The sequence below is a fragment of the Heloderma suspectum genome, chromosome W (assembly GCF_057233095.1).
Source record: "Heloderma suspectum isolate Gila_16-S chromosome W, 16-S_ref, whole genome shotgun sequence".
NCBI lineage: Eukaryota > Metazoa > Chordata > Lepidosauria > Squamata > Helodermatidae > Heloderma > Heloderma suspectum.
In genome coordinates, this window is record NC_139475.1 from 22,033,916 (window position 1) to 22,052,500 (window position 18,585).

The window sequence follows — 18,585 nt, forward strand, 5'->3', positions numbered from 1 at the left end:
TTAGGGCTCGGACAAGGGTTAGGTCTAAGGCTAGGGCTAGTGTTAGGGTTAGGGCTATGGCTAGGGCTTGGGCTAGGGCAAGGGTTAGGGTTAGGGTTAGGTATAGGGTGAGGGCTAGGGTTAGGGTGAGGGTTCTGGTTAGTGTTAGGGCTAGGGTGAGCATTAGGGCTAGGGCTACGGTTATGGTTAGGGTTTGTATTAGGGTTAGTGGTAGGCTTTGGGTTAGGGTAAGGTCTAGGGTTAGGGCTAGGGTTAGGGTTAATGTTAGGGCTAGGGCTAGGGTTAGGTTTGGGGTTACGGTTAGGGTTACGGTTAGGGTTAGGGTTAGGGTTAGGGTTAGGGTTAGAGTTAGGGCTAGGGTTGGGGTAGAGGTTAGGGTTAGGGTTAGGGTTAGGGTTAGGTTTACGGTTGTGGTTGCGGTTGGTGTTGTGTTGTGGTTGGGGTTGGGGTTAGGGTTTGAGTTCGGGTTCGGTTCGGGTTAGGGTTAGGGTTTGGGGTAGGTTTATGGTTTGGGTTAGGGTTAGGGTTGGGGTTGGGGTTAGGTTTAGGGCTAGGGCTAGGGCTAGGGTTAAAGCTAGGGCTAGGGCTAGGGTTAGGGTTAGCGTTAGGGTTAGCGCTAGGGCTAGGGTTAGGGTTAGGGTTAGTGCTAGGGTTAGGTTTAGGGGTAGGGATAGGTTTAGGGATAGGGTCTGGGCTAGGGTTAGGTTTAGGGTTAAGGCTCGGGCTAGGGCTAGGGCTAGGGCTAGGGCTAGGGCTAGGGTTAGTGTTAGGGTTAGGGCTAGGGTTCGGGTTAGGGCTAGAGTTCGGGTTAGGGTTAGGGTGGGGTTAGGGCTACGGCTAGGGTTTGGGCTTGGGTTAGGGTAAGGGTTAGGGTTAGGGTTAGGGATAGGACTAGGGATAGGGATAGGGATAGGGATAGGGATAGGGATAGGACTAGGGATTGGGATAGGGATAGGGCAAGGGTTAGGTCAAGGGCTATTGTTACGGTTAGGGTTAGGGTCAGTGTGAGGGCTATGGTTAGGGTGAGGGTGAGGGTTACGGCTAGGGTTAGCATTAGGGTTAGGGCTGGCGTTAGCGTTAGCATTAGAGTTAGGTTTAGGTTTAGGGGGAGGGTTAGGGTTAGGTTTAGGGCTAGGGCTAGGGCTACGGTTAGGGCTTGCGTCATGGCTAGGGTTAGGGTTCGGTGAGGTTTAGTGTTCGGAGTAGATTTAGGGTTAGGGTGAGGGCTAGGTTTAGGGTGAGGGTTAGTTTTAGGGTTAGGGTTGGGCTAGGGTTATCATTAGGGTTAGGGCTAGGGTTAGGGTTAGGTTTATGATTATGGTTAGGGTTTTGGTTAGGTTTAGTGGTAGGCTTTGGGTTAGGGTTAGGGCTAGGGTTTGGGTTAGGGTTTGGGTTAGGGTTAGGGCTAGGGTGAGGTTTAGGGTTAGGGTTAGGGTTAGGGTTAGGTCTAGGGTTAGGGTTATCGTTAGGGTGACGCTTTGGGCTAGGGTTAGGGTTAGGGTTAGGGTTAGGGTTAGGGTTAGGATTCGGGCTAGGGCTAGGGTTAGGGCTAGGGCTAGGGCTACGGATAGGGCTAGGGTTAGGGCTAGGGTTAGGGCTTAGGTTAGGGTTAGGGTTAGGGTTATGGTTCGGGTTAGGTATAGGGTGAGGGCTAGGGTTAGGGTGAGGGTTCTTGTTAGTGTTAGGTCTAGGGTTAGCATTAGGGTTAGGGCTACGGTTATGGTTAGGGTTTGTGTTAGGGTTAGTGGTAGGCTTTGAGTTAGGGTAAGGTCTAGGGTTAGGGCTAGGGCTAGGGTAAGGGTTAGGGCTAGGGTTAGAACTAGAGCTAGGGCTAGGGTTAGGGTTAGGGTTCAGTTTTAGTTTAGGGTTACAGTTTGGTTTAGGGGTAGGGGTAGGGGTAGGGTTAGGTCTAGGCCTAGGGTTAGGGTTAAGGCTATAGTTAGGTTTAGGGTTAAGGTTAGGGTTAGCGCTAGGGTTAGGCTTAGGGTTAGGGTTAGGGCTAGGGTTAGGTTTAGGGCTCAGGTTAGGGTTAGGGTTACGGTTCTGGTTCTGGTTAGGGTTTGGGTTAGCGTTAGGGTTAGTGGTAGGTGTTGGGTTAGGGTTAGGGATAGGGATAGCGTTTAGGCTAGGATTAGGGTTAGGGTTACAGTTAGTGAGAGGGTTAGGGCTAAGGCTAGTGTTAGGGTGAGATTTAGGTTTAGGGATATGGTTTTTTGTTAGGGTTAGGGTTATGGTTAGCGTTAGGATTAGGGTTAGGGCTAGGGTTAGGTCGTGGGTTAGGGTTAGGGTTAGGGTTAGGTTTAGGGTTAGGGTTAGGGTTAAGGTTAGAGTTAGGGTTAGGGTTAGGGTTTGGGTTAGGGTTAGGGTTTGGGTTAGGGTTAGGGTTAAGGTTAGAGTTAGGGTTAGGGTTAGGGTTTGTGTTAGGGTTAGGGTCAGTGTTCGGGCTAGGGCTAGGGTTACTGCTAGGGCTACAGTTAGGGCTAAGGTTAGGGCTAGGGTTAGGGCCAGGGTTAGGGCTTGGGTTAGGGTTAGGGCTAGGGCTAGGGCTAGGGCTAGAGCTAGGGCAAGGGTTAGGCAAGGGCTATGGTTAGGGTTAGGGTTAGGGTTAGGGTTAGGGTGAGGGTTACGGCTAGGGCTAGGGCTAGGGCAAGGGTTAGGGTAAGGGCTATGCTTAGAGTTAGAGTTAGGGTTAGGGTTAGGGTTGGGGTTAGGGTGAGGGTCAGGGCTAGGGTTAGGGTGAGGGTTAGGGTTACGGTTCTGGTTCTGGTTAGGGTTTGGGTTAGCGTTAGGGTAAGTGGTAGGTGTTGGGTTAGGGTTAGGGCTAGGGATAGAGTTTAGGCTAGGATTAGGGTTAGGGTTACAGTTAGTGAGAGGGTTAGGGCTAAGGCTAGTGTTAGGGTGAGAGTTAGGTTTAGGGATATGGTTTTTTGTTAGGGTTAGGGTTATGTTTAGCGTTAGGATTAGGGTTAGGGCTAGGGTTAGGGTTAGGGTTAGGGTTAGGGTTAGGGTTAAGGTTAGAGTTAGGGTTAGGGTTAGGGTTAGGGTTTGGGTTAGGGTTAGTGTTCGGGCTAGGGCTAGGGTTACTGCTAGGGCTACGGTTAGGGCTAGGGTTAGGTCTAGGGGTAGGGCTTGGGTTAGGGTTAGGGTTAGGGCTAGGGCTAGGGCTAGGGCTAGGGCAAGGGTTAGGGCAAGGGCTATGGTTAGGGTTAGGGTTAGGGTTAGGGTGAGGGTGAGGGTTAGGGCTAGGGCTAGGGCTAGGGCTAGGGCTAGGGCTAGGGCTAGGGCAAGGGTTAGGGCAAGGGCTATGGTTAGGGTTAGAGTTCGGGTTAGGGTTACGGTTGGGGTTAGGGTGAGGGTCAGGACTAGGGTTAGGGTGAGGGTTAGGGTTAGTGTTAGGGCCAGGGTTAGCATTAGGGTCAGGGCTACGGTTAGGGTTAGGGGAGGGGTAGGGGTAGGATTAGGGTAGGGTTAGGGTTACGGCTATGGTTAGGGTTAGGGCTCGGACAAGGGTTAGGTCTAAGGCTAGGGCTAGTGTTAGGGTTAGGGCTATGGCTAGGGCTTGGGCTAGGGCAAGGGTTAGGGTTAGGGTTAGGGTTAGGGTTAGGTATAGGGTGAGGGCTAGGGTTAGGGTGAGGGTTCTGGTTAGTGTTAGGGCTAGGGTGAGCATTAGGGTTAGGGCTACGGTTATGGTTAGGGTTTGTATTAGGGTTAGTGGTAGGCTTTGGGTTAGGGTAAGGTCTAGGGTTAGGGCTAGGGTTAGGGTTAATGTTAGGGCTAGGGCTAGGGTTAGGTTTGGGGTTACGGTTAGGGTTACGGTTAGGGTTAGGGTTAGGGTTAGGGTTAGAGTTAGGGCTAGGGTTGGGGTAGAGGTTAGGGTTAGGGTTAGGGTTAGGTTTACGGTTGTGGTTGCGGTTGGTGTTGTGTTGTGGTTGGGGTTGGGGTTAGGGTTTGAGTTCGGGTTCGGTTCGGGTTAGGGTTAGGGTTTGGGGTAGGTTTATGGTTTGGGTTAGGGTTAGGGTTGGGGTTGGGGTTAGGTTTAGGGCTAGGGCTAGGGCTAGGGTTAAAGCTAGGGCTAGGGCTAGGGTTAGGGTTAGCGTTAGGGTTAGCGCTAGGGCTAGGGTTAGGGTTAGGTTTAGTGCTAGGGTTAGGTTTAGGGGTAGGGATAGGTTTAGGGATAGGGTCTGGGCTAGGGTTAGGTTTAGGGTTAAGGCTCGGGCTAGGGCTAGGGCTAGGGCTAGGGCTAGGGTTAGTGTTAGGGTTAGGGCTAGGGTTCGGGTTAGGGCTAGAGTTCGGGTTAGGGTTAGGGTGGGGTTAGGGCTACGGCTAGGGTTTGGGCTTGGGTTAGGGTTAGGGTTAGGGTTAGGGTTAGGGTTAGGGATAGGACTAGGGATAGGGATAGGGATAGGGATAGGGATAGGACTAGGGATTGGGATAGGGATAGGGCAAGGGTTAGGTCAAGGGCGATTGTTACGGTTAGGTTTAGGGTCAGTGTGAGGGCTATGGTTAGGGTGAGGGTGAGGGTTACGGCTAGGGTTAGCATTAGGGTTAGGGCTGGCGTTAGCGTTAGCATTAGAGTTAGGTTTAGGTTTAGGGGGAGGGTTAGGGTTAGGTTTAGGGCTAGGGCTAGGGCTACGGTTAGGGCTTGCGTCATGGCTAGGGTTAGGGTTCGGTGAGGTTTAGTGTTCGGAGTAGAGTTAGGGTTAGGGTGAGGGCTAGGTTTAGGGTGAGGGTTAGTTTTAGGGTTAGGGTTGGGCTAGGGTTATCATTAGGGTTAGGGCTAGGGTTAGGGTTAGGGGTAGGGGTACGGGTAGGGGTAGGATTAGGGTAGTGTTAGGGTTACGGCTATGGTTAGGGTTAGGGTTAGGGTTAGGGTTAGGGTTAGGGTTAGGGTGAGGGTGAGGGTTAGGGCTCGGGCTAGGGCTAGGGCAAGGGTTAGGGCAAGGGCTATGGTTAGGGTTAGAGATCGGGTTAGGGTTACGGTTGGGGTTAGGGTGAGGGTCAGGACTAGGGTTAGGGTGAGGGTTAGGGTTAGTGTTAGGGCCAGGGTTAGCATTAGGGTCAGGGCTACGGTTAGGGTTATGGGAAGGGGTAGGGGTAGGATTAGGGTAGGGTTAGGGTTACGGCTATGGTTAGGGTTAGGGCTCGGACAAGGGTTAGGGCTAAGGCTAGGGCTAGTGTTAGGGTTAGGGCTATGGCTAGGGCTTGGGCTAGGGCAAGGGTTAGGGTTAGGGTTAGGGTTAGGTATAGGGTGAGGGCTAGGGTTAGGGTGAGGGTTTGTATTAGGGTTAGTGGTAGGCTTTGGGTTAGGGTAAGGTCTAGGGTTAGGGCTAGGGCTAGGGTAAGGTTTAGGGCTAGGTTTAGAACTAGAGCTAGGGCTAGGGTTAGGGTTAGGGTTCAGTTTCAGTTTAGGGTTACAGTTTGGTTTAGGGGTAGGGGTAGGGGTAGGGGTAGGTCTAGGCCTAGGGTTAGGGTTAAGGCTATAGTTAGGTTTAGGGTTAGGGTTAGGGTTAGCGCTAGGGTTAGGCTTAGGGTTAGGGTTAGGGCTAGGGTTAGGGCTAGGGTTAGGTTTAGGGCTCGGGTTAGGTTTAGGGTTACGGTTCTGGTTCTGGTTAGGGTTTGGGTTAGCGTTACGGTTAGTGGTAGGTGTTGGGTTAGGGTTAGGGCTAGGGATAGAGTTTAGGCTAGGATTAGGGTTAGGTTACAGTTAGTGAGAGCTAGGGTTAGTGTTAGGTTTAGGGCTAGGGTTCGGGTTAGGGCTAGAGTTAGGGTTAGGGTGGGGTTAGGGATACGGCTAGGGTTTGGGCTTGGGTTAGGGTTAGGGTTAGGGTTAGGGCTAGGGATAGGACTAGGGATAGGGATAGGGATAGGGATAGGGATAGGGCAAGGGTTAGGTCAAGGGCTATTGTTACGGTTAGGGTTAGGGTCAGTGTGAGGGCTATGGTTAGGATGAGGGTGAGGGTGAGGGTTACGGCTAGGGTTAGCATTAGGGTTAGGGCTGGCGTTAGCGTTAGCATTAGAGTTAGGTTTAGGTTTAGGGTTAGGGTTAGGGTTAGGGTTAGGGCTAGGGCTAGGGCTACGGTTAGGGCTTGCGTCATGTCTAGGGTTAGGGTTCGGTGAGGTTTAGGGTTAGGAGTAGAGTTAGGGTTAGGGTGAGGGCTAGGTTTAGGGTGAGGGTTAGTTTTAGGGTTAGGGTTAGGGCTAGGGTTATCATTAGGGTTAGGGTTAGGTTTATGATTATGGTTAGGGTTTTGGTTAGGTTTAGTGGTAGGCTTTGGGTTAGGGTTAGGGCTAGGGTTTGGGTTAGGGTTAAGGTTAGAGTTAGGGTTAGGGTTAGGGTTAGGGTTTGGGTTAGGGTTAGGGTTAAGGTTAGAGTTAGGGTTAGGGTTAGGGTTTGTGTTAGGGTTAGGGTCAGTGTTCGGGCTAGGGCTAGGGTTACTGCTAGGGCTACAGTTAGGGCTAAGGTTAGGGCTAGGGTTAGGGCTAGGGTTAGGGCTTGGGTTAGGGTTAGGGCTAGGGCTAGGGCTAGGGCTAGAGCTAGGGCAAGGGTTAGGCAAGGGCTATGGTTAGGTTTAGGGTTAGGGTTAGGGTTAGGGTTAGGGTTAGGGTGAGGGTTACGGCTAGGGCTAGGGCTAGGGCAAGGGTTAGGGTAAGGGCTATGCTTAGAGTTAGAGTTAGGGTTAGGGTTAGGGTTGGGGTTAGGGTGAGGGTCAGGGCTAGGGTTAGGGTGAGGGTTAGGGTTACGGTTCTGGTTCTGGTTAGGGTTTGGGTTAGCGTTAGGGTAAGTGGTAGGTGTTGGGTTAGGGTTAGGGCTAGGGATAGAGTTTAGGCTAGGATTAGGGTTAGGGTTACAGTTAGTCAGAGGGTTAGGGCTAAGGCTAGTGTTAGGGTGAGAGTTAGGTTTAGGGATATGGTTTTTTGTTAGGGTTAGGGTTATGTTTAGCGTTAGGATTAGGGTTAGGGCTAGGGTTAGGGTTAGGGTTAGGGTTAGGGTTAAGGTTAGAGTTAGGGTTAGGGTTAGGGTTAGGGTTTGGGTTAGGGTTAGTGTTCGGGCTAGGGCTAGGGTTACTGCTAGGGCTACGGTTAGGGTAGGGTTAGGTCTAGGGGTAGGGCTTGGGTTAGGGTTAGGGTTAGGGCTAGGGCTAGGGCTAGAGCTAGGGCAAGGGTTAGGGCAAGGGCTAAGGTTAGGGTTAGAGTTCGGGTTAGGGTTACGGTTGGGGTTAGGGTGAGGGTCAGGACTAGGGTTAGGGTGAGGGTTAGGGTTAGTGTTAGGGCCAGGGTTAGCATTAGGGTCAGGGCTACGGTTAGGGTTAGGGGAGGGGTAGGGGTAGGATTAGGGTAGGGTTAGGGTTACGGCTATGGTGAGGGTTAGGGCTCGGACAAGGGTTAGGTCTAAGGCTAGGGCTAGTGTTAGGGTTAGGGCTATGGCTAGGGCTTGGGCTAGGGCAAGGGTTAGGGTTAGGGTTAGGGTTAGGTATAGGGTGAGGGCTAGGGTTAGGGTGAGGGTTCTGGTTAGTGTTAGGGCTAGGGTGAGCATTAGGGCTAGGGCTACGGTTATGGTTAGGGTTTGTATTAGGGTTAGTGGTAGGCTTTGGGTTAGGGTAAGGTCTAGGGTTAGGGCTAGGGTTAGGGTTAATGTTAGGGCTAGCGCTAGGGTTAGGTTTGGGGTTACGGTTAGGGTTACGGTTAGGGTTAGGGTTAGGGTTAGGGTTAGAGTTAGGGCTAGGGTTGGGGTAGAGGTCAGGGTTAGGGTTAGGGTTAGGGTTAGGTTTACGGTTGTGGTTGCGGTTGGTGTTGTGTTGTGGTTGGGGTTGGGGTTAGGGTTTGAGTTCGGGTTCGGTTCGGGTTAGGGTTAGGGTTTGGGGTAGGTTTATGGTTTGGGTTAGGGTTAGGGTTGGGGTTGGGGTTAGGTTTAGGGCTAGGGCTAGGGCTAGGGTTAAAGCTAGGGCTAGGGCTAGGGTTAGGGTTAGCGTTAGGGTTAGCGCTAGGGCTAGGGTTAGGGTTAGGGTTAGTGCTAGGGTTAGGTTTAGGGGTAGGGATAGGTTTAGGGATAGGGTCTGGGCTAGGGTTAGGTTTAGGGTTAAGGCTCGGGCTAGGGCTAGGGCTAGGGCTAGGGCTAGGGCTAGGGTTAGTGTTAGGGTTAGGGCTAGGGTTCGGGTTAGGGCTAGAGTTCGGGTTAGGGTTAGGGTGGGGTTAGGGCTACGGCTAGGGTTTGGGCTTGGGTTAGGGTTAGGGTTAGGGTTAGGGTTAGGGATAGGACTAGGGATAGGGATAGGGATAGGGATAGGGATAGGACTAGGGATTGGGATAGGGATAGGGATAGGGCAAGGGTTAGGTCAAGGGCTATTGTTACGGTTAGGTTTAGGATCAGTGTGAGGGCTATGGTTAGGGTGAGGGTGAGGGTTACGGCTAGGGTTAGCATTAGGGTTAGGGCTGGCGTTAGCGTTAGCATTAGAGTTAGGTTTAGGTTTAGGGGGAGGGTTAGGGTTAGGTTTAGGGCTAGGGCTAGGGCTACGGTTAGGGCTTGCGTCATGGCTAGGGTTAGGGTTCGGTGAGGTTTAGTGTTCGGAGTAGAGTTAGGGTTAGGGTGAGGGCTAGGTTTAGGGTGAGGGTTAGTTTTAGGGTTAGGGTTGGGCTAGGGTTATCATTAGGGTTAGGGCTAGGGTTAGGGTTAGGTTTATGATTATGGTTAGGGTTTTGGTTAGGTTTAGTGGTAGGCTTTGGGTTAGGGTTAGGGCTAGGGTTTGGGTTAGGGTTTGGGTTAGGGTTAGGGCTAGGGTGAGGTTTAGGGTTAGGGTTAGGGTTAGGGTTAGGTCTAGGGTTAGGGTTATCTTTAGGGTGACGCTTTGGGCTAGGGTTAGGGTTAGGGTTAGGGTTAGGGTTAGGGTTCGGGCTAGGGCTAGGTTTAGGGCTAGGGCTAGGGCTACGGATAGGGCTAGGGTTAGGGCTAGGGTTAGGGCTTAGGTTAGGGTTAGGGTTAGGGTTATGGTTCGGGTTAGGTATAGGGTGAGGGCTAGGGTTAGGGTGAGGGTTCTGGTTAGTGTTAGGTCTAGGGTTAGCATTAGGGTTAGGGCTACGGTTATGGTTAGGGTTTGTGTTAGGGTTAGTGGTAGGCTTTGAGTTAGGGTAAGGTCTAGGGTTAGGGCTAGGGCTAGGGTCAGGGTTAGGGCTAGGGTTAGAACTAGAGCTAGGGCTAGGGTTAGGGTTAGGGTTCAGTTTTAGTTTAGGGTTACAGTTTGGTTTAGGGGTAGGGGTAGGGGTAGGGTTAGGTCTAGGCCTAGGGTTAGGGTTAAGGCTATAGTTAGGTTTAGGGTTAAGGTTAGGGTTAGCGCTAGGGTTAGGCTTAGGGTTAGGGTTAGGGCTAGGGTTAGGTTTAGGGCTCAGGTTAGGGTTAGGGTTACGGTTCTGGTTCTGGTTAGGGTTTGGGTTAGCGTTAGGGTTAGTGGTAGGTGTTGGGTTAGGGTTAGGGATAGGGATAGCGTTTAGGCTAGGATTAGGGTTAGGGTTACAGTTAGTGAGAGGGTTAGGGCTAAGGCTAGTGTTAGGGTGAGATTTAGGTTTAGGGATATGGTTTTTTGTTAGGGTTAGGGTTATGGTTAGCGTTAGGATTAGGGTTAGGGCTAGGGTTAGGTCGTGGGTTAGGGTTAGGGTTAGGGTTAAGGTTAGAGTTAGGGTTAGGGTTAGGGTTTGGGTTAGGGTTAGGGTTAAGGTTAGAGTTAGGGTTAGGGTTAGGGTTTGTGTTAGGGTTAGGGTCAGTGTTCGGGCTAGGGCTAGGGTTACTGCTAGGGCTACAGTTAGGACTAAGGTTAGGGCTAGGGTTAGGGCTAGGGTTAGGGCTTGGGTTAGGGTTAGGGCTAGGGCTAGGGCTAGGGCTAGAGCTAGGGCAAGGGTTAGGCAAGGGCTATGGTTAGGGTTAGGGTTAGGGTTAGGGTTAGGGTTAGGGTGAGGGTGAGGGTTACGGCTAGGGCTAGGGCTAGGGCAAGGGTTAGGGTAAGGGCTATGCTTAGAGTTAGAGTTAGGGTTAGGGTTAGGGTTGGGGTTAGGGTGAGGGTCAGGGCTAGGGTTAGGGTGAGGGGTAGGGGTACGGGTAGGGGTAGGATTAGGGTAGTGTTAGGGTTACGGCTATGGTTAGGGTTAGGGTTAGGGTTAGGGTTAGAGTTAGGGCAAGGGTTAGGGCTAGAGTTCAGGTTAGGTTTAGGGTAGGGTTAGGGCTAGGGCTAGGGCTAGGGTTAGGGTTAGGGTTAGGGTTAGGTTTAGGGTTAGGTTTAGGGCGAGGGCTAGGGCTAGGGTTTGTGTTAGGGTTAGGGCTAGGGCTAGGGTTAGTGTTAGGGTTAGGGTTAGGGTTAGGGTTAGGTTTAGGTGTAGGGTTAGGGTTAGGCTTAGGGGCAGGTTTAGGGGTAGGGCTAGGGTTAGTTGTAGTGTTAGAGCTAGGGCTAGGGCTTGGGATAGGGATAGGAATAGGGATAGGGATAGGGATAGGGATAGGGTTAGTGTTAGTGTTAGGGCTAGGGCTAGGGTTAGGGTGAGGGTTAGGGTTAGGGTTAGGGTTAGGGTTAGGGTTAGGGTTAGGGTTAGGGCTAGGGTTAGTGTTAGGGTTAGGGCTAGGGTTAGGGTTAGGGTTCGGGGTAGGATTAGGGCTAGGGTTAGGGCTAGGGCTAGGGCTAGGGTAACGGTTAGGGCTAGGGTTAGAGCTAGAGCTAGGGCTAGGGTTAGGGTTCAGGTTCAGGTTCAGTTTAGGGTTACAGTTTGGGTTAGGGGCAGGGGTAGGGGTAGGTGTATGGTTACGGCTAGGCCTAGGGTTAGGGCTAGGGCTAGGGTTAGGTTTAGGGTTAGCGTTAGAGTTAGGATTAGCGCTAGGGTTAGGGTTATGGTTAGGGTTAGGGTTAGGTTCAGGTTTAGGGCTCGGGTTAGTTTTAGGTTTAGGGTTACGGTTCTGGTTAGGGTTTGGGTTAGGGTTAGGGTTAGTGGTAGGGGTTGGGTTAGGGCTAGGGTTAGGGTTTGGGCTAGGATTAGGGTTAGGGTTACAGTTAGTGAGAGGGTTAGGGCTAAGGCTAGGGTTAGGGTGAGATTTAGGTTTAGGGATATGGTTTTTTGTTAGGGTTAGGGTTATGGTAAGCGTTAGGATTAGGGTTAGGGCTAGGGTTAGGTCGAGGGTTAGGGTTAGGGTTAGGGTTAGGGTTAGGGTTAGGGTTAGGGTTAGGGTTGGGGTTAAGGTTAGAGTTAGGGTTAGGGTTAGGGTTTGGGTTAGGGTTAGGGTTAGTGTTCGGGCTATGGCTAGGGTTACTGCTAGGGCTACGGTTAGGCCTAGGGTTAGGGCTAGGGTTAGGGCTTGGGTTAGGGTTAGGGCTAGGGCTAGGGCTAGGGCAAGGGTTAGGGAGAGGGTTAGGGCTGGGGCTAGGGCTACGGTTAGGGCTAGGCTTAGGGCTAGGGTTAGGGCTTGGTGAGGGTTAGGGTTAGGGTTGGGGTTAGGGTGAGGCCTAGGTTTAGGGTGAGGGTTAGTTTTAGGGTTAGGGTTAGGGCTAGGGTTATCATTAGGATTAGGGCTAGGGTTAGGGTTAGGTTTATGATTATGATTATGGTTAGGGTTTTGGTTAGGTTTAGTGGTAGGCTTTGGGTTAGGGTTAGGGCTAGGGTTTGGGTTAGGGTTTGGGTTAGGGTTAGGGTGAGGATTAAGGCTATGGCTAGGGTTAGGGTTAATGTTAGGGCTAGGGCTAGGGTTAGGTTTGGGGTTACGGTTAGGGTTAGGGTTAGGGTTAGAGTTAGGGCTAGGGTTGTGGTTGAGGTTAGGGTTAGGGTTAGTGTTAGGCTTAGGGTTACGGTTGTGGTTGCGGTTGGTGTTGTGGTTGGGGTTGGGGTTAGGGTTTGAGTTCGGGTTCGGTTCGGGTTAGGGTTAGGGTTAGGGTTAGGGTTGGGGTTGGGGTTAGGTTTAGGGCTAGGGCTAGGGTTAGGGCTAGGGCTAGGGTTAAAGCTAGGGCTAGGGCTAGGGCTAGGGTTAGGGTTAGCGTTAGGGTTAGCGCTAGGGCTAGGGTTAGGGTTAGGGGTAGGGTTAGGGTTAGGGTTAGTGCTAGGGCTAGGGTTAGGTGTAGGGGTAGGGGTAGGGGTAGGGTTAGGGTTAGGGTTAGGGCTAGGGTGAGGTTTAGGGTTAGGGTTAGGGTTAGGGTTAGGTCTAGGGTTAGGGTTATCGTTAGGGTTATGCTTTGGGCTAGGGTTAGGGTTAGGGTTAGGGTTAGGGTTCGGGTTCGGGTTCGGGCTAGGGCTAGGGTTAGGGCTAGGGCTAGGGCTATGGATAGGGCTAGGGTTAGGGCTAGGGTTAGGTCTTAGGTTAGGGTTAGGGTTAGGGTTAGGTTTATGGTTCGGGTTAGGTATAGGGTGAGGGCTAGGGTTAGGGTGAGGGTTCTGGTTAGTGTTTGTGTTAGGGTTAGTGGTTGGCTTTTTGTTAGGGTAAGGTCTAGGGTTAGGGCTAGGGCTAGTGTCAGGGTTAGGGCTAGGTTTAGAACTAGAGCTAGGGCTAGGGTTAGGGTTAGGGTTCAGTTTTAGTTTAGGGTTACAGTTTGGTTTAGGGGTAGGGGTAGGGGTAGGGGTAGGTCTAGGCCTAGGGTTTGGGTTAAGGCTATAGTTAGGTTTAGGGTTATTGTTAGGGTTAGCGCTAGGGTTAGGCTTAGGGTTAGGGTTAGGGCTAGGGTTAAGTTTAGGGCTCGGGTTAGGGTTAGGGTTACGGTTCTGGTTCTGGTTAGGGTTTGGGTTAGCGTTAGGGTTAGGGTTAGTGGTAGGTGTTGGGTCAGGGTTAGGGCTAGGGATAGAGTTTAGGCTAGGATTAGGGTTAGGGTTACAGTTAGTGAGAGGGTTAGGGCTAAGGCCAGTGTTAGGGTTAGATTTAGGTTTAGGGATATGTTTTTTTGTTAGGGTTAGGGTTATGGTTAGCGTTAGGATTAGGGTTAGGGCTAGGGTTAGGTCGAGGGCTATTGTTACAGTTAGGGTTAGGGTCAGTGTGAGGGCTATGGTTAGGGTGAGGGTGAGGATGAGGGTTACGGCTAGGGTTAGCATTAGGGTTAGGGCTGGCGTTAGCGTTAGAGTTAGGTTTAGGTTTATGGTTAGGGTTAGGGTTAGGGTTAGGGTTAGGGCTAGGGCTAGAGCTACGGTTAGGGCTAGCGTTATGGCTAGGGTTAGGGTTCGGTGAGGTTTAGGGTTAGGAGTAGAGTTAGGGTTAGGGTGAGGGCTAGGTTTAGGGTGAGGGTTAGTTTTAGGGTTTGGGTTAGGGCTAGGGTTATCATTAGGGTTAGGGCTAGGGTTAGGGTTAGGTTTATGATTATGGTTAGGGTTTTGGTTAGGTTTAGTGGTAGGCTTTGGGTTAGGGTTAGGGCTAGGGTTTGGGTTAGGGTTTGGGTTAGGGTTAGGGTTAGGATTAGGGCTAGGTTAATGGTTAGGACATGCGTTAGAGCTAGATTTAGGGCTAGCGTTAGGGTTCAGGTTCAGTTTAGGGTTACAGTTTGAGTTAGGGGTAGGGGTAGGGTCGGGCTAGGGCTAGGGTTAGGGCTAGGCCTAGGGTTAGAATTAGGGCTAAGGTTAGGTTTAGGCTTAGGCTTAGCGTTAGGGTTAGCGCTAGGGTTACGTTTAGGGTTAGGGATAGGGTTAAGTTTAGGGCTCGGGTTAGGGTTAGGGTTATGGTTATGGTTAGGGTTAGGGTTAGGGTTAGTGGTAGGGGTTGGGTTAGGGTTAGGGCTAGGGTCAGGGTTGGGGCTAGGGTTAGGGTTAGGGTTATTGTAAGTGAGAGGGTTTCGGGCTAAGCCTAGGGTTATGCTTAGGGTTAGGGATACTGTTTGGGTTAGGGTTAGGGTTAGGGTAAGGGTTTGGGTTAGGGTTAGGGCTAGGGTGAGGTTTAGGGTTAGGGTTAGGGTTAGGGTTAGGTCTAGGGTTAGGGTTAGGGTTAGGGTTAGGGTTAGGGTTAGGGTTCGGGTTAGGGTTAGGGTTAGGGCTAGGGCTAGGGCTACGGATAGGGCTAGGATAAGGTCTAGGGTTAGGGCTAGGGCTAGGGAAAGGGTTAGGGCTAGGGTTAGAACTAGAGCTAGGGCTAGGATTAGGGTTAGGGTTACAGTTAGTGAGAGGGTTAGGGCTAAGGCTAGTGTTAGGGTGAGATTTAGGTTTAGGAATATGGTTTTTTGTTAGGGTTAGGGTTATGGTTAGCGTTAGGATTAGGGTTAGGGCTAGGGTTAGGTCGAGGGTTAGGGTTAGGGTTAGGGTTAGGGTTAGGGTTAGGGTTAAGGTTAGGGTTAGGGTTAGGGTTAGGGTTAGGGATAGGACTAGGGACAGGGATAGGGATAGGGATAGGGATAGGGATAGGGATAGGGCTAGGACTAGGGATAGGGATAGGGATAGGGATAGGGCAAGGGTTAGGTCAAGGGCTATTGTTACGGTTAGGTTTAGGGTCAGTGTGAGGGCTATGGTTAGGGTGAGGGTGAGGGTGAGGGTTACGGCTAGGGTTAGCATTAGGGTTAGGGCTGGCATTAGCGTTAGCATTAGAGTTAGGTTTAGGTTTAGGGTTAGGGTTAGGGTTAGGGTTAGGGCTAGGGCTAGGGCTACGGTTAGGGCTTGCGTCATGGCTAGGGTTAGGGTTCGGTGAGGTTTAGTGTTCGGAGTAGAGTTAGGGTTAGGGTGAGGGCTAGGTTTAGGGTGAGGGTTAGTTTTAGGGTTAGGGTTGAGCTAGGGTTATCATTAGGGTTAGGGCTAGGGTTAGGGTTAGGTTTATGATTATGGTTAGGGTTTTGGTTAGGTTTAGTGGTAGGCTTTGGGTTAGGGTTAGGGCTAGGGTTTGGGTTAGGGTTTGGGTTAGGGTTAGGGCTAGGGTGAGGTTTAGGGTTAGGGTTAGGGTTAGGGTTAGGTCTAGGGTTAGGGTTATCGTTAGGGTGACGCTTTGGGCTAGGGTTAGGGTTAGGTTTAGGGTTAGGGTTAGGGTTAGGGTTAGGGTTCGGGCTAGGGCTAGGGCTAGGGCTACGGATAGGGCTAGGGTTAGGGCTAGGGTTAGGGCTTAGGTTAGGGTTAGGGTTAGGGTTCGGGTTAGGTATAGGGTGAGGGCTAGGGTTAGGGTGAGGGTTCTGGTTAGTGTTAGGGCTAGGGTTAGCATTAGGGTTAGGGCTACGGTTATGGTTAGGGTTTGTGTTAGGGTTAGTGGTAGGCTTTGAGTTAGGGTAAGGTCTAGGGTTAGGGCTAGGGCTAGGGTAAGGGTTAGGGCTAGGGTTAGAACTAGAGCTAGGGCTAGGGTTAGGGTTAGGGTTCAGTTTTAGTTTAGGGTTACAGTTTGGTTTAGGGGTAGGGATAGGGGTAGGGTTAGGTCTAGGCCTAGGGTTAGGGTTAAGGCTATAGTTAGGTTTAGGGTTAAGGTTAGGGTTAGCGCTAGGGTTAGGCTTAGGGTTAGGGTTAGGGCTAGGGTTAGGTTTAGGGCTCAGGTTAGGGTTAGGGTTACGGTTCTGGTTCTGGTTAGGGTTTTGGTTAGCGTTAGGGTTAGTGGTAGGTGTTGGGTTAGGGTTAGGGCTAGGGATAGCGTTTAGGCTAGGATTAGGGTTAGGGTTACAGTTAGTGAGAGGGTTGGGGCTAAGGCTAGTGTTAGGGTGAGATTTAGGTTTAGGGATATGGTTTTTTGTTAGGGTTAGGGTTATGGTTAGCGTTAGGATTAGGGTTAGGGCTAGGGTTAGGGTTAGGTCGAGGGTTAGGGTTAGGGTTAGGGTTAGGGTTAGGGTTAAGGTTAGAGTTAGGGTTAGGGTTAGGGTTAGGGTTAGGGTTAGGGTTAGGGTTTGGGTTAGGGTTAGGGTTAAGGTTAGAGTTAGGGTTAGGGTTAAGGTTTGTGTTAGGGTTAGGGTTAGTGTTCGGGCTAGGGCTAGGGTTACTGCTAGGGCTACAGTTAGGGCTAAGGTTAGGGCTAGGGTTAGGGCTAGGGTTAGGGCTTGGGTTAGGGTTAGGGCTAGGGCTAGGGCGAGGGCAAGGGTTAGGCAAGGGCTATGGTTAGGGTTAGGGTTAGGGTTAGGGTTAGGGTTAGGGTGAGGGTGAGGGTTAGGGCTAGGGCTAGGGCTAGGGCTAGGGCTAGGGCAAGGGTTAGGGCAAGGGCTATGGTTAGGGTTAGAGTTCGGGTTAGGGTTACGGTTGGGGTTAGGGTGAGGGTCAGGACTAGGGTTAGGGTGAGGGTTAGGGTTAGTGTTAGGGCCAGGGTTAGCATTAGGGTCAGGGCTACGGTTAGGGTTAGGGGAGGTGTAGGGGTAGTATTAGGGTAGGGTTAGGGTTACGGCTATGGTTAGGGTTAGGGCTCGGACAAAGGTTAGGTCTAAGGCTAGGATTAGTGTTAGGGTTAGGGCTATGGCTAGGGCTTGGGCTAGGGCAAGGGTTAGGGTTAGGGTTAGGGTTAGGGTTAGGTATAGGGTGAGGGCTAGGGTTAGGGTGAGGGTTCTGGTTAGTGTTAGGGCTAGGGTGAGCATTAGGGTTAGGGCTACGGTTATGGTTAGGGTTTGTATTAGGGTTAGTGGTAGGCTTTGGGTTAGGGTAAGGTCTAGGGTTAGGGCTAGGGTTAGGGTTAATGTTAGGGCTAGGGCTAGGGTTAGGTTTGGGGTTACGGTTAGGGTTACGGTTAGGGTTAGGGTTAGGGTTAGGGTTAGAGTTAGGGCTAGGGTTGGGGTAGAGGTTAGGATTAGGGTTAGGGTTAGGGTTAGGTTTACGGTTGTGGTTGCGGTTGGTGTTGTGTTGTGGTTGGGGTTGGGGTTAGGGTTTGAGTTTGGGTTCGGTTCGGCTTAGGGTTAGGGTTTGGGGTAGGTTTCTGGTTTGGGTTAGGGTTAGGGTTGGGGTTGGGGTTAGGTTTAGGGCTAGGGCTAGGGCTAGGGTTAAAGCTAGGGCTAGGGCTAGGGTTAGGGTTAGGGTTAGCGTTAGGGTTAGCGCTAGGGCTAGGGTTAGGGTTAGGGTTAGGGTTAGGGCTAGGGTTAGGTTTAGGGTTAAGGCTCGGGCTAGGGCTAGGGATAGGGATAGGGCTAGGTCTAGGGCTAGGGCTAGGGTTAGTGTTAGGTTTAGGGCTAGGGTTCGGGTTAGGGCTAGAGTTAGGGTTAGGGTGGGGTTAGGGATACGGCTAGGGTTTGGGCTTGGGTTAGGGTTAGGGTTAGGGTTAGGGCTAGGGATAGGACTAGGGATAGGGATAGGGATAGGGCAAGGGTTAGGTCAAGGGCTATTGTTACGGTTAGGGTTAGGGTCAGTGTGAGGGCTATGGTTAGGGTGAGGGTGAGGGTTACGGCTAGGGTTAGCATTAGGGTTAGGGCTGGCGTTAGCGTTAGCATTAGAGTTAGGTTTAGGTTTAGGTTTAGGGTTAGGGTTAGGGTTAGGGCTAGGGCTAGGGCTACGGTTAGGGCTTGCGTCATGTCTAGGGTTAGGGTTCGGTGAGGTTTAGGGTTAGGAGTAGAGTTAGGGTTAGGGTGAGGGCTAGGTTTAGGGTGAGGGTTAGTTTTAGGGTTAGGGTTAGGGCTAGGGTTATCATTAGGGTTAGGGCTAGGGTTAGGGTTAGGTTTATGATTATGGTTAGGGTTTTGGTTAGGTTTAGTGGTAGGCTTTGGGTTAGGGTTAGGGCTAGGGTTTGGGTTAGGGTTAAGGTTAGAGTTAGGGTTAGGGTTAGGGTTTGGGTTAGGGTTAGGGTTAAGGTTAGAGTTAGGGTTAGGGTTAGGGTTTGTGTTAGGGTTAGGGTCAGTGTTCGGGCTAGGGCTAGGGTTACTGCTAGGGCTACAGTTAGGGCTAAGGTTAGGGCTAGGGTTAGGGCTAGGGTTAGGGCTTGGGTTAGGGTTAGGGCTAGGGCTAGGGCTAGAGCTAGGGCAAGGGTTAGGCAAGGGCTATGGTTAGGGTTAGGGTTAGGGTTAGGGTTAGGGTTAGGGTTGTGGTTAGGGTTAGGGTTAGGGATAGGGTTAGGGTCAGGGTCAGGGTTAGGGTTAGGGTTCGGGTTAGGTTTAGGGTCGGGGTTATGGTTGGGGTTAGGGTTAGGGTTAGGGTTGGGGTTAGGGTTGGGGTTAGGGTTAGGGTTGGGGTTAGGGTCGGGGTTAGGGTTCGGGTTGGGGTAGTGGTTAGGGTTAGTGTTAGGGTTAGGGTTGGGTTAAGTTTAGTGTTAGGGTTGGGGTTAGGGTTGGTGTTAGGGTTAGGGTTAGGGTTAGGGTAGTGGTTAGGTTTAGGGTTAGGGTTAGGGTTAGGTAGGGGTTAGGGTTAGGGTTAGGGTTAGAGTTAGGGATGTGGTTAGGGTTAAGTTTAGGGGCAGGGTTAGGGTTAGGTTAGTGTTAGGGATTGGGTAGTCGTCAGGTTTAGGGTTAGGGTTAGGTTTGGCGATAGGGTTAGGGTTAGGGTTAGGGTTGTGGTCAGGGTCAGGGTTAGGGTTCGGGTTAGGTTTAGGGTCGGGGTTAGGGTTGGGGTTAGGGTTCGGGTTGGGGTTAGGGTTAGGGTTAGGGTTAGGGTTAGGTTTAGGGTTGGAGTTAGGGTTAGGGTTAGGGTTGGGGTTAGGGTTAGCGTTAGGGTTAATCTTAGGGTTAGGGTTAGGCTTAGGTTTGTGGTTAGGGTCAGGGTCAGGGTTAGGGTTAGGGTTAGGGT